This window comes from Canis aureus, chromosome 37, assembly GCF_053574225.1.
Source record: "Canis aureus isolate CA01 chromosome 37, VMU_Caureus_v.1.0, whole genome shotgun sequence".
NCBI classification, from domain to species: Eukaryota; Metazoa; Chordata; class Mammalia; order Carnivora; family Canidae; genus Canis; species Canis aureus.
In genome coordinates, this window is record NC_135647.1 from 8,422,694 (window position 1) to 8,446,388 (window position 23,695).

At 35.9% G+C, this 23,695-nt stretch overlaps 1 long non-coding RNA gene across 30 annotated transcripts in view; it reads left to right on the top strand.

Annotated features, from left to right (window-relative positions):
- Nucleotides 1–23,695, top strand: part of LOC144306781 (uncharacterized) — a 350,851-nt gene that overhangs the window by 131,606 nt on the left and 195,550 nt on the right. For 4 of the 30 annotated variants that reach the window (XR_013373873.1, XR_013373874.1, XR_013373875.1 and 1 more), the window contains 2 exons: nucleotides 332–390; nucleotides 962–1,046. The exons of the other annotated variants lie outside the window; for them this stretch is intronic. This is a non-coding gene — a long non-coding RNA (uncharacterized LOC144306781). The remainder of the gene's footprint in view (nucleotides 1–331; nucleotides 391–961; nucleotides 1,047–23,695) is intronic. 30 annotated transcript variants of the gene reach the window in all.

Consider the following 23,695-nt stretch of genomic DNA (forward strand, 5'->3'; position numbering starts at 1 on the left):
TAGGAATTAAGATTGAAGAACTATTATTAAATTTAAATATTTCTCTTATATAAGTTTTTAAAGATTGTTGGCTGGACTTATTTAGGAACTCAAAGTAAGTAATGTCTTTCCAAGGAAAAATGAGCATAAGAAAAATACTATTCAGGCCTGCTAGGTGGATGAAGGGGTTCTCAAGGGATGGTTGGTATATTAATGAAACATATTTGTTTTCTGATATTGAGACACTCAAGGTCCCCTGCACTGAACTTGCCCCTTGGCCATCTTAGCATTTGTGCTTCTTTTGTTAGCCTACATTTTGGTTCTTCTTCTCTTTCCCTGAAATCCTCCACAGGCTCTTTCTCCTTTGTTGTTAAGACCTCTCTTCAAACCCAGTTGCTTCAAGACAGAAAGGTAGGGATTTTTCTGAAACCTTAACCATTAAGAAAAAAAAATACTAAAACTCCCTTATTCATCTAACCATTTAATGTAATTAAACATACTTATAGGCTTCTGTGGGGTGGTGGTGTCTGTATTTCATCTTAGCGTCTTTAATATGTACATTTTCTCGTTTTACTTTAAATTGCATATCCTATGAGAGAGAGGCTTTTTAATTCTGACTTTCCATAATAGCTGGTATAGAATCACATGGAAAGAGACACAGAAAAGCAAAATCTTTTGATGGTGAGAAGATGATCCTGTCTCATTAAGTGACATGACATTAAGTTAGGTTCTGTTTGCATGCTACTAAAATATATGTAAAATCATAATTGTATCAGCCAATTGACTATGGACACATGCCATGGTAATTGTAAGACAAATAGTAAACTTAATCCAGGAGGGATTTTTCTCAAATTATATTTTTATATGCATTAAGGAAATATGTAGTCCAAGAAATCATATGTAAATAATTTTGTGAAATAAACACCTAAAATTAATCTTTGGTTGAAGAGGCATCTTAACATGCTGAGGAAACCTGTTCTAGGAGACTGGAGAGCTTCACCGGTAACTAGTTCTGCGACGTTGTGTGTTCAGGATGGACGATGATGATGTTGAGTATGCTTTGTTGAGTAAGTAATGTTCACTTTCTTTCAATGACAGTCATGAGGGATGGATGATCCTGGTGGTTCTTTCTGGATTACATGTATAGGGTCTGCTTGGGTTTACTAAAACCACATAACAAGAGGGTGAGCACTGGTTTAAACAATATTGTCAACACCTTTTAAAATTATTGTCATCTCCTCTACATATGTTACAGTCTCCTTGGATTTGGAGAAAATGCCATGTTGATTGTTTTTCATTGTAAAGGAGCCAATTTCTTTGAGCAACTGCTATTTCTACCTAAGCATTCAAGTCATTGAGGAGACATTTCATTTAGGGTCGGAGCAGAATTTCTTTACCCTTGTCGTTATCCTGTGTTACAGCTGACTGCTTTAGTGCCAATAAAATGCTAAGGGCTCTGGTTTTTACTGGGCAAAGCACTGAGTGGCAAAGTCATTCCTATTAAATATTAACATCATTTACTAAGAATATAATTAGAAATAAAATAAACTGGCATATAAAATTTGTATCTTAATCATCCTGTGCTCTTGCTTGGTTCAGGTGTTGAACAATTGTTTTCTTGGTCTTAAATGTAGAGTTAGGATTTTAAAACGTTTAAGATGTCATCACAGAGAGGCAGTGGGTATTTCTAAGGTATCTAAGAGACTTGAATTTTGGGGAGGTCAAATGCAGAGTGTGACAAATAAGGTGTGTGTGTGTGTGTGTGTCTGTATTGTGTAGCAACGAAATGGAAGGGGGAAATCAGATGAGACAAAGTGGGAAATGATAGTATAAATAGGGCTCTAGAATATTTTCTTGTTTTGAAATAAAACCATGGTTTGAATCCAATGGGCCAATTATATATAAATATAGTATAGAGGGCAGATATCCAGAAAAAAACAGATTTTTAAAAAAGATTTTATTTATTTATTCATGAGAGACACACAGAGAAAAGTAGAGACATAGGGAGAGGGAGAAGCAGGTTTCCTGCTGGGAGCCTGATGTGGGACTTGATCCCAGGGCCCTGGGATCATGACCTGAGCCAAAGGCAGATGCTCAAGCACTGAGCCACCCAGGTGGCTCCAGAAATAACAGATTTTAATCTCCAGAAGGAAAGAGAGAATTGACCACAGCAGAAGCCTCTGGAACAGGGGTACTCCATTAGATAAGAATGGTAAGACTTGAATGCATTTATTTCATTGTATGTCTGTTTTATTTACCAGTTTTCCTGATGGTAGACATCTTGGTTGTTTTCATTTATTTTTGCTATTATAAATAATGCTGCAATAATCATTATTATGCTTGTTATGCAAAGATGCCGTATTCTCTCTAGGATATCTTCCTTTTGTGATGCATTATCTGTCTAACCTGTAATTTTTATTAACAAATTAGTAATCCCTAAACTGGTACCATGTATTTGCACAATAGAATTGTTAATTGAGGGATATGTAGCTCTTCAATTTCGCAAGCAAAACTGTTTTCCAAATAGTACATGCTCCTACCACAGTGTATAAGAGTTCCTGTTGCTCTGTATCTTTCCTAATGCACTGCACTATCAAAATTATAAATTTTATCAACCTTCAGGAGGTGAAATTTCACCTTATTTTGGTAATAAATTTTTTCTCCTTAATTATTAATGGGGCTGATCCTTTTCCACGTTTGTTGTCCATTCATGTTTTGTTTTATTTCCCATATAATTTCCTACCCTTCTATTCTCTAAGTTATTAGGAACTTTCTCATACTAATCCTGTGATGATTATATGCATTGCAAATGCTTATTCTTACTTTGTAGCAGAGATTTTTCATTCTCTTTTTAAGGTATCTTTTGATAAACAATTTCTTAGGTTTAAATGACTTACTGATCATTTTCTTTATGTTTTACTTTTTGTGTTTTGTTGAAGAAATCCTTTTTATCAAAAAGACATCATCATGTTCTTTTTATAAAAGTATTAAGCCCTCTATCAACCTGATATTGTTTTTTTATAAGGTGTGAAGAAGAGATCCAGTTCCATTTTATCCCAGCACGGTTTATTAAATAGTGCCTATTTTTCTATTGGTGTGACGTCACTTCTTTTATATTTTCAGCCTGCATGTTCACCTGGATCTGTTTCATGGCTCCCACTTGTATTCTGTTAGTTTATTTGGCTATATATGCCCTCATTCTACACTATTTTAATTAAAAATGGCTTTTTAGTCTTCACATCAGACAAAGGATGAATTCTCACTTGACTCTTCTTCAGGAAAAGACTTGACCTTGTTTGGTCTTTTGCTCTTTCAAGTACACATTAGAATTCATGTGTTATTTTCTATGTAAAGTTTCTTCCGAATTTTGGTTGAAATTTTCCCTGACTCTATAGCTCAGCTTCGGGAAAATTGACATGCTCACAGTGTTACACTATTGAATTTTCTAATCTGTGAATATGAGAAATCTCCATGTATCTGTGCCTTCCTTAATGTCTGTAGATGAGAGTTGATACTTTTTTCTAAAAGGTCTCACATGACTTTTGTTCTGGATACTTAATGTTCAATGCTATTAAAAGTAGCATATGTGAGGGGCACTTGGGTGGCTCAGTAGGTTGAACATCTTTCTGGTTCTTGATTTTGGCTCAGGTCAGGATCCCAAGGTTGTGAGATTAAGCCCCAAGTTGGGTTCTGCTCTCAGTGGGGAGCCTGCTTGGGATTCTCTCTCCTTCTCCCATCTCATTACAATTAAAAACTTTTACTTTGTGAAAGAGTCCCTCCCCCTGCCTCTTGTGTGTGCGTGCACTCTCTATCTCTAAAATCAATCAATCAAATCTTTTAAAAATAGTATATTTGAAATAACAAAAGGCTCTAATTGTTGCTATTGTACAGAAATGCAGTTGACTTTTATGTAACAACTACATCTAGCTACTTTGCAGAACTGCCTTACTAAAGTTGTTAATTTATTTGTAGACTCATTTTGGTTATTTACATGCCATACAAAAATCATCCTTATGAGAAAATAATAGTTTTTCCCTCCTTTCCTTATAGCTATAACATCTTTCTTTCTTTCTTCTTTCTTTCTTTCTTTCTTTCTTTCTTTTTCTTTCTTTCTTTCTTTCTTTCTTTCTTTCTTTCTTTCTTTCTTTCTTTCTTTTCTTTCTTTCCTTTCTTTCTTCCTTTCCTTTCTTTCTTCTTTCTTTCTTTCTTTCTTTCTTTCTTTCTTTCTTTCTTTCTTTCTTTTCTTTCTTTCCTTTCTTTCTTCCTTTCCTTTCTTTCTTCTTTCTTTCTTTCTTTCTTTCTTTCTTTCTTTCTTTCTTTCTTTCTTTCTTTCTTTCTTTCCTTTTGCTTTTCTTCTTCACTCCCTGTGTGCATCTATCTCTCCCTTTCTTTCACTCTTCATTCTTTCCTTCCTCTCCCCTATCCTTTCCCGTGCCTTCCATACTCCATCCCACTATTTTATTGCACCAGTGAGGAGCTCGGGAATGGCATCATAGAGAAGTACTGACAACAGGTAAATATGCCTTATCTGTGATTACAACAGGAATCCTTTTGAATATCATCACTAAATATGTTAGTTGTAAGCTTCAAGTGTGTGCATGTGTAGGAGATAGCCTTTGAAAAGAGGATCATTAGGCCTTTTTGCAGAGTGAATGATGAATGAATTTCGGGACACCTGGGTGGCTCAGTGGTTGAGTGTCTACCTTTGGCTCAGGTCATGATACTGGGCTCCTGGGATCGAGTCCTACATCAGGCTCCTCACAGGGAGCTTGCTTCTCCCTCTGCTTTGTCTCTGCTTCTCTCTCATGAATAAATAAATAAAATCTTTAAAAAAATGAGTTTTGATTTTATCAACTTTTTCATCTTTGAGATAATACCATTTCCTTTAATTTGTTAATGTGGCAAATTATATTAATAGAATTTCTAAAATTGAACCAACTATACATTCCTGGGTTAAATTATATTGGCATTTAAACATTTTAAATTGTGTTCAAAGACCTATAAAATTTGCTTTCTTAACCATTTTTAAATGTACAATTCGGTAGTGAAAAGTATGTTCACATTATTGTGAAACAGATCTCCAGAACTTTTTCGTCTTACAAAACTGAAGTTCTATTCCCATCAAACAAGTCCCCATGTTCCCCAACTCCAAGCAGTTGGCGACTACCATTTTATTTTCTGTTTCCACAAATTTGTCTACTCTAGATACCCCAAAGAGATGGAACCACAGTGCTTGTCTTTTGTGACTAGTTTATTTCACTTAGCATAATGTCGTTAAGGTTCACCCATGTTGTAGCATGTGTCAAAGTTTCCTTCCTTTTAAAGATGGAATAATATTCCATTGTATGCATAAATCACATTTTGTTTATGCATTCATCTATCTTTGGACTGCATCCACCTCTTGGCCATTGTGAATAGTACTGCTGTGAATATGGTTGTGCGCACATCTCTTGAGATCCTGCTTTCAAATCTTTTGGATATATACCCAGAAGTAGAATTGCTCGATCATATGGTAATTCTATTTTTAATTTTTGAGGAACAACTATACTGTTTTCCATAGCAGCTGTACCATTTTACATTTCTGCCAACAGTTCATAAGGGTTCCTTTTTATCTCCATCCTTGCCAACATTTGTTATTTTCTGGTTTATCGATAGTTGCAATTCTAAGGTGTATGAGATAATATCTTGTTTTTGAGTTGTACGTCTCTAATGATTAGTGACGCTAAGCATCTTTTCATATGCTTTTGGGTATTTATATATCATTTATTTGAGGTTTTCCCACATTTTTAAATCAAGTTATTTGTTTTATTTTTATTGTTGTTTAGTTGGAGGAATTCTTTATATAATCTGGACATTCACTTCTTATCAGATATATGATCTGCAAATATTTTTTTTCATTTTGTAGGGTACCTTTTTTACTCTGTTGATTGTTTTCTTTGACAAAGAAGTTTTTACTTTGATGTTGTCCAGTTTGGCTATATTTGCTTTCTTGACTATGCTTTTGTTGTAAAATTGGTATTTTTTAAAGTGCTGGATTTGTTTTGTTAATATTTTTTTAAGGGATATTGTGTATCTGTATTCATGAGTGAAATTGGCCAGTAACTAACTTTCCTTTTTTTATACTTTCCTTTCCTGGTTTTGTATCAAAGTTATCCTTGCCACATAAAATGAGTTGAGGAATGCTCCTTCCTTTTATATTTTCTGAAATATTATGTGTAAGACTGGAATTATCTGTCTGTGAATAATGAATAGTACTTGTCTGGGCCTGGTGTTTCCTTTGTGGGAATGTTTTAAACTGCTGATTAAATTTATTTAATGGTTTTAAAACTATTCATGTGGTCTATTTCTTCTTGAGTCCATTTGGCAAGGTATATAAATATATATATCTTTCCCCCCTAAGAATCGATTTCAACATATTTGGTAGCAGAAAGTTAATAATATTTTTTTAACTTTTCTTTTTGATGTTTGCAACACCAGTAGTTATATACCTTTCTATTCGTATACTGTTTATTTGTTTGCTCTCTTTTATTAATTAGGCCTTCCTGAGCTTTGTCAATTTAATTGGTCTTCTCTGAAAGCTCAGCTTATGTCTGTGATCCTCTACTGTTTGTTTTTTCCCCTTATTTTATTAATTGCTGACTTATTTGTATTTTTCATCCCATATACTTCCCATTCTATTTTTTAAAACTTAAGTTATCTGCTAAGCCCAGTATTTTTTAGTCTTTCCTTCATTTTGATATAGACAGTTAGTGCATTAATTTTCTTTCTACATTTCATTTTACCAACATTCCTGAGTTACTTAGAGCATATATTTACTGTCTAAAATATGGCAAGATTGTTCACTCTTTTGTATGGCTGAGCAATATTCCATCGAGTATATATACTACATCTTCTTTATCCATTCATCTATCCATGACCTCCTGAGCTACTTCCATAATTTGGCTATTGTAAATAATGCTGCAATAAACACAGGGGTGCATGTGTCCCTTTGAATTAGTATTTTTATATTTTGGGGGTAAATACTCTGTAGTGTGATTACGGGATAGTAGGGTAGTTATATTTTTAACTTTTTGAGAAAACTCCGCATTGTTTTCCACAGTGGCTGCATTAGTTTGCATTTCCACCAATAGTGCAAGAGGGTCCCCCTTTCTCTACATCCTCTCCAACACTTGTTGTTTCTTTTAGTTTTGATTTTAGCCATTATTACAGGTGGGAGGTGATATGTCATTGTGGTTTTGATTTGCATTTCCCTGATAATGAGTGATGTTCAGCGTCTTTCATGTACCTGTTGGCCATGTGTATCTCTTCTTTGCAAAAATGTCTGTTCATGTCTTCTGCCCATTTTTAATTGAATTATTTGGTTTTGGGGTGTTGAGTTATATCAGTTCTTTATATATTTTGGATACTAACCCTTTATCAGATATGTCATTTGCAAATATCTTCTCTATTCAGTAGGTTGCCCTTTAGTGTTGTTGACTGTTTCCTTTCCTGTACAGAAGTTTTTTTTTTTTTTGATGTTATCCATATAATTTATTTTCCTTGCATCAGGAGACATATCTATAAGAATGTTGCAATGACTGATGTCAGAGAAATTACTTGCCTGTGCATTTTTCAAGGATTTTTATAGCTTTAGGTCTCATTTAAATGTTTCATCCATTTTGAATTTATTTTTGTGGATGGTGTAAAAAAGTGGTCCACTTTCATTCTTTTGCATGTTGCTGTCCAGTTTTCCCAGCACTATTTGTTGAAGAGACTTTTTCCCATTGTATATTCTTTCCTTCTTTGTTTAAGATTAATTAACCATTTAATTGTGGGTTCATTTCTGAGTTTTCACTTCTGCTCTATTGATCTACATGTCTATTTTTGTGCCAGTACCATACTTTTGTAATCACTACTACTCTGTAATATAACTTGAAGTCTGGAATTGTGATGCCTCCAGCTTTGTTTTTCTTTTTCAGGATTGCTTTAGCTATTTGGGGTCTTTTGGTGGTTCCATATAAATTTAGGATTGTTTGCTCTAGTTCTGTGAAAACTGCTATTGATATTTTGATAAAGATCACATTAAATGCGTAGAGTGCTTTGGGTAGTATAGATTTTTAACAATAATTGTTTTACAACAATTTTAACAATAATTGTTCTTCTAATTTATGAACATGGTATGTCTTTCCATTTCTTTGTGTCATCTTTAATTTCTTTGATCAGTGTTTTATTTACAGATTACAAGTCTCTCGCCTCTTTGGTTGAATTTATTACTAGATATTTTATTATTTTTGGTGCAATTGTAAATTGTAAATTCTCTTTCTGATGCTTCATCATTAGTGTATAGAAATGCAATAGATTTCTGTACATTGATTTTGAATCCTGCAACTTTACTGAATTCATTTAGTAGTTCTAGTAGTTTTCTGTTTCTGTTTTTGGGTTTTCTATATATAGTATCATGTCACCAGTAAGTAGTGTAAGTTTTACTTCTTTCTTATCAGTTTGGAATCCTTTTATTTCTGTTATCTGAATGCCGTGGCTAGCACTGCTAGTACTATGTTGAATAAAAATGGTGAGAGTGGGCATCCTTGTCTTGTTCCTGATCTTAGGTAAAAAGCTCTCAGTTTTTCCCCATTGAATGTGATGTTTGCTATGAGTTTTTCATATGTGACCTTTACTATGTTGAGGTATGTTCGCTTTAAACCTGCTTTGTTGAGGGTTTATCAGGAATGGTTGTTGAACTTTGTAGAATGCTTTTTCTGTATCTATTGAAATGAACATATGATTTTTATCTTTTCTCTTGTTGACTGATTTGAGAATATTGAACCACCCTTCCTTTCCAGGAATAAATCTAACTTGATTGTGTTGAATGATTTTTAAAAAATGTATTATTAGAGTCTGTTTGGAATATTTTGTTGAGGATTTTTGCTTCTATGCTCATCAGAGATATTGGCGTAGTTCTCTCTCTCTCTCTCTCTCTCTCTCTCTCTTTTTTTTTTTTTGGTGTCTTTATCTGGTTTTGGTATCAGGGTAAAGCTGGCTTCATAGAATGAACTTGGAAGGTTTCCTTCCTCCTCTGTTTTTTGGAACAGTTTGAGAAGAATAGGTCTTAAGTCTTCTTTGTTTGGTAAAGTTCACCTGTGAAGCCATCTTGTACTGGACTTTTGTTTGTTGCTGGTTTTTGATTACTGATTCAATTTCATTGCTGGTAATCAGTCTGTTCAAATTTTCTATTTCTTCCTGCTTCAGTTTTGGTAGATTACATGTTTCTAGGAAATTATCCATTTCTTCTAACTTAAGAATCTTAATCACTCTCTCACTCAACAATGTAGTGATTTTAGAATACGTGAAGTCTCATTACTTTTTTACTATCTTATTTGCTATTATTTTCCAGTGGGTTTTCCCCCCAAATACCACAAAATAGATACTACAGTTTTATGTATGTAATGTCTTTTCTTTTTCCTTTAGGTTAATCCAGGTTTATACTTACATTTCTCATCTTGGATTTCTGACCATTCTTTTTGGTCTTTCATACTTTCTTTTTAATTCAGTTTTATCTTTCCTAAGTTAAATCCTATTGGTATGTCTTTAATAAAGCTCTATTAATAGTACATACTCAGAGTTTGTTTAATGCTTTTGTTCTATTCATGCTTTTAAATTATAATTTTAGAGAATATAGAATTTTGTCTTGGCATTTATTTTCCCTTATGTGTGGATATCATTTTGTTATTTTCTGACTTTGTTATTACCATTTTTAAAAAGATTTTACCTATTCATTCATGAGAGACACACAGAGAGAAGCAGAGACATAGGCAGAGGGAAAAGCAGGCTCCTTGCAGAGAGCCCTATGGAGGACTTGATCCCAGCATTCCAGGATCATGACCTGAGCCAAAGGCAGATGCTCAACCACTGAGCCACCCAGATGCCCTATTATTACTATTGAAAAGTCAGCCACCTGTCTGATTCTTATTTTTGTTAACTCACCTTTTACCCTCGGCTTGTTTTAAGATATTTGGTCTTTGATACTCTGCAGACTTTTGCAATATGTCCAGAATGGATTTCTTTTTATTTATTCTGCTTTGGATATACTGGGGATCTGAGAATTTGCATTTGTCTAAAATTCTGAAACAAACTTTATACAATATTTCTTTAAATATTGTCTCACCCACATTCTTCTGCTATTTCTTTTTAGTATGTCAATCAATAAATATTAGATTATCTTTTTATTACCCATTCCTTTAGCTTCTTCTGTTTTCTCTTTCTTTACCTTCAGGACTTTATTCTGCATAATTTCTCCAGATTTATCTCACAGCGCATTGATTTTGTCTTTAGCTTTCTCTTTTCCATTGTTTCTTTAAAAATTTTTTTAAAGATGTTATTTTTATTTATTCATGAGAGACAGAGAGAGGGAGAGAGAGAGAGAAAGAGGCAGAGACACAGGCAGAGGGAGAAGCAGGTTCCATGCAGGGAGCCCGACATGGGACTCAATCCTGGGTCTCCAGGATCACGCCCTGGGCAGAAGGCAGGTGCTAAACCGCTGAGCCCCCTGGGCTGCCCTCTTTTCAGTTGTTTAACTTGTTTATTAAATTTTTAATTTTGGTTACTATATATTTCATTCCTTTAAGTGGTTTATTTTTCAAATGCGTCTCACTTTGATAGTCTCATGTTCTTGTGAAAGAATCCCAATAACTTCTAATTATTTAAACATGTTAAAAATAATTTATTTACATTATATTCTATATCTGATCATTGCAATATCTGTAGTGTTTGTGGGCCTGAATTGTTATTTGTTATTTCTCTTTCTCTGAGGGCTAGTTCATGGCTCATACAATGTGTATTTTCTTTTTAATTGTGGGAATTTAACTTGAGCATGGGTGTTCTAAGAGGCCTAGGCTGAAAATGGTTCCTCTGAGAATTTACCTTTGTTTATGCTGACCTCTTGGAATCCCTACCAATTAAGCATGACTTAATAATTTTCAACTTGGGGTTTTTAGAGTTATGCAAATAGTATGAATTCTAGCCCAAATGCCACATGAAGTCTGGTTTATGATTATGAAATCTTCTTGGCCCTCTTTATCCCAAGTTCAGAAACTGGTAAGCAAATTTCCACACCGTCTTCCTTTGTGGGTTGTTTTTTTGTTTGTTTTTTTTGTTGTGGTCTTCTAGTTTACTCTTTGCTATCTGTTCACAGGAGAATCTGATTTAGCTTCTATTTTGGGATAACTGTAGCTTGGTCTCTTACTTTCCATGAAGGAGTAGAGCTACATGACATCATGATTTGGTAGATGGTCGTAAGGCTATGGCTAATTTCAGTGCTTAGTTAACTATAGATTCAAGATTCTAGATGTTTTCAGCCTTTGGCAATACCTATGGGTTATTATTTTTTTTTGTAAGTTCAATTACGTATTTAAATATTTAAAATATATATTATACTTCCGGGGTGCCTGGTTAGCTCAATCAATGGAACATACAACTCTTGATCTTGGAATTCTAAGTTTGAGCCCCATGTTGGGTGTAGAGATTACCTAAAGATAAAAAAGATAAAAAATCTTAAAAATAAAAATAAAATAATATGAAGTATATATTATACTTCTGCATCTGAAATGATTTTTTTCATGCTATTTAGTTTTATGATACACTTTTTTTTTTAAAAAAGAAATAGTCACAAAGTGAAAAGCCAATATTAAGACTTTAATTTATCTTATATGGTTCAGAGAAATTCACTAGCTCTTAGCTACTGGTTTATATAGTCACATTTATGATAACAAAAACGTTTTAAAAAAATAACTTCAGCATTCTATTTTCTCAACATATTGCTGTTGCTTCCATTTAGGGCTATAAGGGAATACTTTGTTTTCAAGTGTTATAGAGAGGGCTCTTTAGAATCTCACATGTAGCTGGGGGAGAAGCTATACTAAACTTTATCCCATTTGCTGACCAAAAGGAGAGCAATGCCCCCCTGCACTATTATCTGGCCGGGGAAACAAAGTCCATATTATAATTCTGAGAATCAAATTTTTATCTTGAGTGTTTCTTGACCATATTTCACTTAAAGTGTCTTTACTTTGGTATATTTAGTGTATAGAACAGAAAGGGGATGAGAAGAATGACTTTACCTGGTAAACTTGAACTCTTGTTTCTTTAAAATTGACATTGTTTACTATGAAGACTGGCTATCATTGCACTGGCCTCTAAGTATTATGAATGAGTTTATTTCTTTATTGTGCTTGTGAAAGAGAAAGTACTTTCATAGTGAAGAAGAAGAACTCTGCCTTCATCCTAGTAAAATGGGGTGTATTTCTGATTTTCATTTTAAGCAATTTCAGATGACTGGATATGTTTATAATGGGTGGTGATTTTTAACCATTGAAGATAATCTAATAGTTTTTATTCCTTGGCTTTAATAGGCCATTCAGATAATGCTTTAGCTAATAGTTTTGTTGTTTTTAGCGAGAAGAAAACAACATTTTGTTATTATTCAAGAAAAGCATATTGCCTCTTAATGCTCTGTTATCATTGCGGTCCTTGTCTTTTCTTATTCTGACTAGTGTCTGCCATTTAGAACTCAGAAGATTAATTATTATCTTTATAGAACCCATCATAAAATTCTAGTTTGGCTATATGGGAATCATTTAGGGCTTTGTTCTTTGTAGTCTTTTAGATTGATGATATTTTTAGCTTGTATTAGTTTAAAAAAAAACTATGAGATTTGGTCCAGAAGACAAAATACTATTATTTATTATTTTAAAAGATAAAATGCAAAATAATAATGAATTATCTTATAGCTTGAATTTAGCAGCTTATTTTTTCTTGTTACTATAATTTTGACATTGGAAACATCAGTTTCTCTTAGAGAGGGTTGGCTGGGGTTGATAGGAGTGGCCAGATGCATTGCTTTTGGTCTTGGTTGCAGCTTAGCCAGTATATATGTCTGAGGAGTCATGGAGTTTTGGTTGTTTCGAATAAAGTATAACTTTGATATTGGGTTTACTTCCCTTGGTAACTATACATATTATCCTAGTAAAATTTTGAAAATCTGCAAGACTGAAAAATACACAGGTTTTTATTTTATTTTTTATTTATTTTTTAAATATTTCATTTATTTATTCATGAGACACAGAGGGGTGGGGCGCAGAGACACAGACAGAGGGAGAAGCAGGCTCCATGCAGGGAGTCTGACGTGGGACTTGATCCTGGGTTTCCAGGATCACACCCTGGGCTGCAGGCAGCGCTAAACCACTGGGCCACCAGGGCTGCCCATACACAGGTTTTTAATCTCAGTTATTCTTTGTTTCTTTTGCAAACTGTCCCATTTTTAAGAGCACACACAGTCATATTTTCTTCAAAGAAAGTGGTACATCAACATTGTTGTGACTTTAAAAGAAACTAACATTTGACCTATTTGGCTCCTTAGTTCTTTCACATTTGAAAAAAGCACAAATGTCTGCATATATTGGGGGTATGCAGAAGAAAGTTATCATAACCCAGAACATGGTAAAATGCAATGATCCCTTGGAAATGCAGTCTTTGCACATTGTGGAAAAAGGGGGAAATGAACTCAACTGATATATAGGCCTTGTGAATAGAAATAGAGTTCAGACTGACAAACTCATGGTCATATTTCTTTATTATGGTGGCTGAGAGGGGATGGAAGATAGTGGGAGGAGTATAATGAGCCTATGTCACCATAAATTTTATCTACCAACTCGAATGTTAAAAAGTCTCAAAGTTAAGGGATTGGTCCTTTGGCATTTGATTTTCCTAGGCTTCTTCTCCCACCTTATTTCATTGGTTTTTTAACATTGGATAGGTTTCAAAGGAACCAGGGTAATTAAAAAAAATAAATATGAGGGCAGCCCGGGTGGCTCAGCGGTTTGGCACCGCCTTCAGCCCAGGGCCTGACTTTGGAGACCCAGGATTGAGTCCCACATCGGGCTCCCTGCATGGAGCCTGCTTCTCCCTCTGCCTGTGTCTCTGCTTCTCTCTCTCTCTCTCTCTCTCTCTCTCATGAGTAAATGAATAAAATCTTTAAAAAAATATAAAAAAATAAATATGATACCTCCGTACCTTTAAATCAGAATTTTTATGATATCTGAATTTTCAAAACTCCCTTAGAAAAATGTGATAAATGTGGTGAGTGAACCACTATCCCTTCTGATAATACCACCTCAAATCCTTTGCTTGTGTTTGGAAATGAGTTCATGTCAGAAGGGCAATCAGTTATCAGTATTGTATCTCCCAGTGAACTATTGATCTGGTCTACACATTGTAGGATCTTGCCGGAATGATGAAATATACAATAATAAGTAATCTTCCAAATACTACATTGACTCTTTGATGAATTCTGGTGTCTAAATACATCTAGGTAGGAAAAATCATAGTTCTGATTTTGGAAACTTGGAAAGCAAATTCTTCATCGAGGATTAAGAGGTACTCATTGACTGTATCAAGTTTCTACAACTTCACATGAACATCTATTGTTCTTGTCAGTTTTCTAAGTGGAAAATAAAAAAAAAAAGCTATTTAGGAAACATATTTGGGATCTTCAGTAGGAGCCATGTGAAGAAAACGATCAATTTAGGTACAGCTCTGTATATATGGAACTCAGTCATGAGAGAAATACGTTCTTGGAAAAATACTAACTCATATGCAAATAATTTTCAATCTTCCCTTTTTAATGTATTCAGCTGGAACTTGTCAGCATTTCAAGGGAAAGAAGTCACTCACTAATTAGTGCTGGAGGTGGTGAGTGAAATAATGTGTGTGTGTGTGTGTGTGTGTGTGTGTGTGTGTTGTGTGTGTGCGTGTAGGAGGAGACAGAAATTAAGAAAGAGCAGGCTTTTTCTTTATTTAATTCCCATGTTCCCACACTGCTTTTCCCAGATTTATTTATTTATTTTTTTGTGATGAACTTTCTCAGATGCATTAATAAGATCTGATTTTTTTTTCCCTACGGAATCTGGTCTTTATTTATTTGATTTACAGATAGTCCAGAACTGTTCCACTCTCATTTAGTTACAGATCTACTGGATCTTTGATCCATACTTTTCTCCAGATTTTATAAAATGCAATAGCTCTTTTAGAACCAATACAGTATATCATCTGAAGAAGTTCTAAATTAAGGGGCTTTCCCATAGTGGATGCTGACAAGATCCAGGATGTTTTGATGACCTTTGGAGTGGGTCAATGATTGAGAATTGTAAGAGTCTCAGAAAGTCCAGTGAAGGCTTCTTCCTCAAAATTCTACTTAAAAAGGAAAGGACTACCCTTCAGACAAGCAAGAAAACAAAAAAACAAAATACAATTAAGTGTTGTCGGGAAGGTAAAGCGACAAGAACTCTATGCTTTGCTGGTGGAATGGAAACTTTGGAAAATTTTTGCCTCTGTCTAATAGCTAAACATACATATACCCTGTGATTCAGTAATTTCACTCACATGCATACATCCCCCATAAATTCCTGCAAATGGGTACTGGAATATGTCTGATATATGGGACTTTTCAAAGTTACATTGAATATATATGAGTCTATATACCCATTCATAAACAAGTAAGTCTTTAATGACATATCCATACATTGGAATAGTATGCAAAAATAGAAAAGGAACTACAAATACACAAAAGAAGGTAGATCAATCTTAAAGGTATGATACTGAACAAAAGAAGGCAGACATGATGGCATATATCCTATATGAATTGAATTCCATCATTAAAAACAGGAGTAATTTGTATTTTAGGCATATAAAATTATATAATATAACCTCAAAGAAAGTCAAGGAAGTAAATATAATGCATTTCAGGAATACTGGTTAGAGCTTCAGAGAGAGAGGTATTTATACTCAAGAAGGGACAAGCCTAGGAGTCTGTTCTGTCTTGCCATGAGTGTGGGTTATGTTAGGTGTACATTTGTTTCCTGCACTTTTGTCTGTGTATTGTACTTGGCATTTTATTTTTTAAAAGATTTTATTTATTCCACAGAGAGAGCAAGAGAGAGAGCACATGCACATGAGCGGTGGTGGGGGCAGAGGGAGAAGCAGGCTTCCCGAGGAGCAGGGAGCCTGATGCAGGGCTCCATCCCAAGACTCTGGGACCATGACCTGAGACGAAGGCAGATGCTCAACTGATTGAGCCACCTGGGCACCCCTGTATTTGATATTTTAAAATAAAGTTCTTGAACTATTTTTAAAAAGGAAATTAAGGCCCGATCACAGGTGTTGATATAAAGAAAGTTTCAGGGTCTGACTTGAATTAACAAAAACAAGGACAGCCTCTGCTAATTGCATGTTGCTCTTCACTCATCCTGCTGCGCCTTGTTATTACGGCACATGCAGCAGGCTAGGGCACGCTGAGAAGAGCCCCTGCCCTAATTTCAGGGGGGGTGAAATAAGGTTGGAGAGGAAGCCTCAGTCTGAATCTCATTACTTGGGTGAGGGTAAGTCTACGCTCCTATCGCGTAGTTGTGTGTGTGTGTGTGAGTGTGTGTGTGTGTGTGTGTGTGTGTGTATGTGTTCATATGTTAATTCTATTCTCATATAATGAGGGGAGTGCTGGAATTCAGCACCAGCCAAATACCCAGTGTGCACTTCAACCTCTGACCATAATGAATGTAAAATGCTGGTAGTAATAGGTTGAAATGAAAAATCTCTTTATCTTGGCATGTGAGAGATTTGCAATCACATTTGGATTCTCAAAGTGCTGCTTGATTGGAGATTAACGTGTGGGTAGATTGACCTTTCTTACAAGAGTCGTTTTTGCACAAAATGTGTGAAAAACAAATTTCAAATAGCTGCCCTATTGCACTTCTCTTGTGATTCATATTATCACCCTTTTAGATTTCTCAGCAATAATGGCACTTATTAAACTCACTGGGGCTTTCTTCCCTCTTCCTCTCCCCCCAGCACTTTTATTTTCCCTCCATGGAGGTGGGACTTTCTACTAACAAAAAGGTTAATTTCTTCATATTTCTCTTACTGTCGGCACACAATTCCTTGACTGACTTGTATTTAATTAAGTCCTAAGAATGTCCACTCTAGAAAATAAAGGAAACTTTTGAGATACTTTGTATAGAGATGATTCACTAATTCCAGGTAGCGGAAGGGATATTTTATTTTTCTTAATTTTAAAATTTAGTGGTCATACGTTTCCTAAAAATAGATTTTTCTTGTCTTAGTTTTTTTTTTTCCATAATGAATGTTTCCTATGGGTTGACTTGTACACGAACACGATGATTTTTCTCATTAAAACTATCAAATTGCAACCGAGTAGGTCGTGAAATTCTTAAATTACTTATAATTTTTAAGACAATGAAATGGAGTGGTGATCAAATCTGACCCGCACTTTGAAGAATCTCTTAGAAAAAAAAGTTATCCAAAACAATTTTCCACACTGTGTCACATTTCCAGGAGGTTTGCTTTATTTTAAATGGTATTTTGAGTCAGGGATGTGGGGGTTGGAGATGGACTGTGGGGAGAGCAAATAATAGTCTCCTAAATCAGGGGCAAGTGATTACACTGCTCTTTATGTTTTCTGAAGTTCCTCTGTATTTTATGTAGGCTAAGATGTAAATAATTTTATTTTCCATCATGTATGCTGTTTGATCATATAAACAACCTTTACATTTGTAGTTGATTTGAACTTATATTAAATATTTGGAAGATACTTAAAGGGTATTGGAAAGTTCCTACTCAGTGGTAATGAACGTCAACACAAAAGCCAAATACATACAAGAAGTCTTTTACCAAATCTAATCAACTAATGAACAATAATATATCCCTCGTAGTAAATTATGAAACATTTTGTTGTGAGATGGTATATTTTTCTGTCTTAGGGCAACATCTGTTTTTGAAGACTGGAATGGGGCAGAAGTGGGTAAAAAGGCATTAAAATGTTTAAATTTTAATTCTGGGGTTCAAGGTTCTTAAGTAGCATCTGAGAAGGAAGGTTTCCTGTTCCAATGTTTCATCTGTATTTTTATTTTAAGGGCATGCCACAGAGCACACTATCCCAATAGCTACATACTGAGTTTGTTCCAGGAGAAACTTTATCTTAGAAAATAGTTTTTGTTTTGTTTTGTTTCCCTAAGGCCAACTTACAAAAACAATATCCTCTTGGTTTCTTTTCTTTTCATAAGCTACTTGGAAAGAGATTGAGTCAGTCATCCTACATTGAAAAATGGGTCCTTGTTCCCAAAGAATCATATAGACAAGAACCCATACTGAGTGAAAACAGTCTTGTGAGCAGATTGGTGGCACATTGGTAGCAGGGAAAAAACCATCTCACAAGGGATTTGTCGAGATTCTTATTTGGAGAATAGGTAGGAGTTAGGTACATTCTTCATGTAATTGGGGAGTCTGAGTAAAATGCTATGAAACCTGACAGTGGCTGCCAAGAGCAATCCACATTTTTGCCATCTGGTCGAAGAGGACACAGTGACCAACTTCCCATGGTCCTGCTGTTGTTGTAAAAAAGCTGCCTGCTTAGATGTTGGCCTTTGTCATCTGTAAACATGTCTGACTGTGGAGGGAAGACAGGTGATCTGCCATCAGCATCGGGCTATAGTTCATCCTGGATTCATCAAGATGTTTCAAAGTCAGAAGCTCAGTGCTTACTGACACTGTGACCTCAGCAAAAACATGGAGAACAAAATGTGGACCACTCATAGTAAATTCTGAGACATCAGAATTGCCCTGAGGAGGGCGGCAAGATCTGGGAGGATTCACTTTCCTTTCAACATCCGTTGAACCATTTCTGAAACCTATGAGAACATAAGCCTTGGATTGAGTTAACAACAGACCCTGGGAGATGTAGAGATATCTGTGGGCCAGGGACAGTGGTGAGTGTTGGGGATGTAGACGATCTAGGGAGATGAGAAATAGACTCCGAAGGGCATGATCTAACCCTGCTAACATAAAGAGTTTAAGGATGCTTGAAATGATGGATCTTGTGCTATGATTCAGTAGGATTTCTCCTGACAGTGTGTGTCCACTGGTGTGGGTGATAGAGCCTCTTCTACAGGAACACACACAACCTCACAGTGCTCATGAGATGGGTACATTCCTTGTAATGCAGGAAATCAACTTGTTGGGAAACATATTTACATTTAGTTACATACCAAGCATGCACACACACACGTATGCATGCATACACACATACACACACTCAGCAGCCCCTTGGTGGTGACATATAGGGACTCTCAAGATGCTAATGAAAAGTGAGCAGAGTACACATCCTATTTGTCATATTTGTCTGTGGCAGCACGCCTCTACACCTAAAAAATGAACTTTGGAGGATCTGTCTGAGGCGACAAGCTGAGGTTGACTGGTGAGCCATCTCAGCCTGTGCACCTGATTAATAACTAATTTTCTACTAACCAAGTGTTGAACTCTATCCAAGTCTGTGGAAGGCTAGCCTATTTCCCCTCCAGGAGTTCAAGTCTCAAACAAGTTTCTCTCTGCTTTCTATGATGCATAGAGGGCTAAAAAAAAAAATTCTGAAAGCCTCTTGGCACCTTTGTTGGGAAGGAAGTACAGTAAGTCCTTTGAAAGATGCTCATCCTGTCTGTGCCCTCTGTGAGGTATGAGGACCCCAATCCTGCTGAGGAGCATTTTGGCAATGAGGGTGCAATGACTAGATGCAGGGTATGTGTCCTGGTCCCTCTGCCGTAGGTCCTGGTCTCCCTGCTGGCAGTTCCAGAACTGTTTCCCTCCTCCCTTTGCTGCAAAGCTGAGAGCCAGAAATAATGGGAGGAGACAAATCACTCATCCCTCTGCTTTGAATTGTAGCAGGACAAAGCTGAGCCTGACTACCAGCACTCACTGGATGCTGTTTTTTCTTAGAGCTACAGAAGAGGTTTTATTTTGAGTCCTCTTTGAATCTGCAGTTTTGCCTATTCTCGTGCTGGATCTTTAGAACAACCCACGGTGAAACTAAGCAAACTCTTGAAATGAATGACTTTGTTTTAGGGGCATGCTGCTTCCTTTTATTTATGTTTTAATTTTTAAAATCTCTTTTACTTTGTTTGGTGCCACCCCAATTTTTCAGATGACTGATCATTCCATGTAGCCAGGGATCCCTCCTCAAAGAAGAAGAAAACCTGAGCCAACAAAACCACAGCTATTTTTGGGGTGCAAAGATAGCTGAATTTCTTGATAAAATTCAGAAGCGTTTGCATTTGAAGGAAGGAGATCTGGTTGCTCAGAAATCCAGAGGAATAGACCTTTAAGGACAGATTTTAGGGCATTTTTGATATCGAGGCAAAGGAGATATTTTGAGGGAAGGAAAGTTACCTGGATTATACCACTTTGGCACTGGATTATACCACTGTCTTTATCTGTTTATAAGGTTAATCTAGGGGAGGCTACATTAAAAAAAAAAAAAAAGGTTAGTTTAAGTCATAGATGCAGTGTCTTCCATTGAATGGTGTTGTTAGCAAACAGAATAAGGTGATCAAAATCCCGTGGCCAGATGAGAGTTACTCCTAATCATTTAATTCTGCTTTTCGTTTTATCAGCAACCTCTAAAATACTTTACAGGGGTTATTTTAAATGACCATTAATTACAGGTAAGCTTTAATGAGATTTGAAAACAGTCTAGGCCCCATCCAGGCAGACAGTTCTAGCTAAGGAGATCCTAAATGAAAGCAAGCATTGTGCTCTTTCTCACCACCACCATCACCATCAATAATAACAGTTTACATTTCAATGGTACCTTTTTCCAGAGATGTCAGCTGATTGCTTTCACAACATCCTGTTGATGACAGAGGGCAGTTGTGGTTTTAGAAGTCCTGGTTATCACTCTCTGGATTCTGGCTGTCTAGTCATGATGATGTCCCAACCTTCTCTCCTTGCCTTTCCTCCTGACTTGGAGTCCTCCATCGCTTGCCGCTCACTCCCACCTTGGGGAACATTATACTAGATCTCAGCTCATTCTCTGCCATCTCATCCTTTTTTCCCTCAGCGATCTGTCTTCTCTTTCTCTCTCCTTCCTAGCATTCTACTGCCTCTCCCACCTCCATTCTCTGCTCCTTTTCTACTACCACTGGTCAGTTCAAATCTCTCCTGTCCCTTAGTCAGCCTTTCCTTGGAAGTTTATACAAGATAAACTAGAGACCTAGTGATGCATATAGGGAACAACTCTTTAACATTTTTTCTTTCTTAAGATTATTTATTTGAGAGAGAGAGAGAGAGAGCGAGCGCAGGAGAGAGAGAGCATTAGCAGGAGTGGTAGGCAGAAGAAGAGAGAGAAGCAGGCTCTGCTCAGCAGGGAGCCTGATGCAGGGCTCCATCCCAGGACCCTGGGATTAGGGCCTGAGCCAAAGGCAGATGCTTAACCGGCTGAGCCACCTAGGTGCCCCAGCTTTTTAACTTTCAAAAGTAGGGAAGAATGTGCTCTGCTATGTTTTTAGTATACATGTTTTGTGTCTTAATTTTTTTTTAATTCTATTTATCCACCTTTGGTTGACTATTAGCATGTTTTTAGCCACTTTTGATACCCAAGAGTGACAGATTTATTTTCTAGGTCAGCTCCCTTGTTCTTTCTCCATTAAGATTCTACAGAAATTGGAGTAGGAGAGGAAATCTTGAGGATTTCAAGGTAGAGCTTTTGGGGTGCATGATTTAAGAGGGAGGTAAGAGGAAAGATTGAAGGCTGTGGACAAGTGTGTTCATCCAAACCCAGTAGAATAATAGCCAGTTCCTCATCTTCACTGAGCACATACTGTATGCCAAGCACTGTTGAAAGTATTTTATAAATATTAACTAATGTAGGAAGTTGATGTGATCTTCCTTTCTACATTTGCTTTATTTTCCCTGAGGTTCCCGGTAGAAATTTCCTTCCCATAATTTCAAACTCATCATGCCTGAACTATAAGGATAAGAATTCATCTACATGTTGGTGGAGAAGGTCACTGTGACAGTGGGATGGTGTTCCCATGAAGAATAACTGAATGGCTGCATTAAAGAATTTAATTACGTAGAAATAAGTCTTTCTCTATTTAAAATATTCTTTCTAGTCTATCACTTTCAGTGTTTCTGAAAATGCTATAAAAATCATTCTTTGGTTAAAAAAAAAATTGTCCTGAGTCTGACAGCCACAAGGATATTGGGAAGAACTGGCAAATCTGTCAGACAGTTTCTGTGGTGATAGGTGGGTGGTGCTGGTGGAGGGGGTGCAGAGAAACAAATGGTCCTGCCTATTGGCTGCAGTTCATTCTGGCCACTCACAAAGCAAAGAACTTCTGAGACGTGTTGTTGGCAGATATATTCACTTGTGACGGAGGAAAAGATTTTTCTTTCAATGGTCAGAAATTGGTCGCAACCTCTTGTTTTTGAGAAATGGTATATTATAAAATACAAAACAAAACAAAAATAAATAGAAACCCAAAGTATTTTTAAATATGGGAATTTCTTTTTTACATGATATAAACTTGATTCTCTTGGCCTCTACTGGGGAGATGTTTTGATGTTCCCCTCTTTACTTCTTTTTAAAATAACCTTTTATATTCTAGTGCTTGCAAAAAAAAAAAAAAATACCTTTGATTCTCCCTTGGCCTTTTCCACTGAATTGGAAAATTTGGTTCCATTCTCTTAGCAGGTAAATAGCCTTAAAACCATTCATGGTTCTGTCAGGGTAGAGAAGAGCTGAAAAGCATTACATATGTTCCAAGTTAAGAGAGGCCAATCTTTTGCTGTTTTCAAGTGGTTCCTTCCCCTCCCTTCTTCTATTAAGGGCTCTACCACAATGGAGCTTTAATCAGCTTCATTGATTTAAAGCTAATTTGCACTTGGCTTCAAGGTTAAGGTCCACAGCACAAGCTGAAGACCTTTAAATCAGAAGTCAGAATGAAAAGGCTTAGGTATATCATATTGTCTGCTGTGCATAAGAATGACAGCTCTTGATGGCTGTGAATTAACTATTGGGAAAAAAGGCACAAAGCCAGTTTTTCTTCTGTGTTAATATAACCTCTGCTAGCTGAGTTATACAGCATTGCTATCAACATTTCTGCTTCATCATGTAAATTGATGGAGTTGGCTGAAAATACTTTGGTATTGTGATGTTTGTAGCCGTCAATTTCTGCTTGGTTCAGTTGGATTTCAACTTAATTGCCAAACTGATTCCATCTGTAATAACTTTTAACATTTATTTTTCCCAAAGGGAAAAAAATGTCTTGTCTGTATTCTGCAATTAAGAAGGCGATGAAATATTCAGTGTATGTCTCCACTCTAAATTCTTTTGTTAACTTTATCAGATAAACTATAAAATATTAACCAGGCTTGCTGTTTGAGCATGTGCAGATGGCATAATATTTACCAGGCATATTTTCAATACACATTTAATTTTATAAATTGAATTAACTATTACATGGCTAATTTTTCCCTCTCTTTTCCAAATTGATGCAACAAGCAATTGTGTTCTTGGCTGTATGTACTACGCTAGAACATTTGAGGGTAATTACATAAGCTTAGCTGTGTATATAATAAATAACATTTCCTCCAAACTTAACCACACAAAATCAAATCAAGCAGAAATAATGTTATTTTCTAAGCAAAATTATGCTGAGTAGCAATGTGTGGGTTCTTTGCTTTTTTTTTTTTTTTTTTTGACAGTTCAGTTTTTCAAATTTTCTGGAACATTTAAATAGGTAAGTTAATTTTATCCAGCTCTCCTATCCTTCATACAACTGACCTTAAACACATAGAGTCTTATTCTCTCTGCTATTCTCAAATATACTAATTTAGTAGC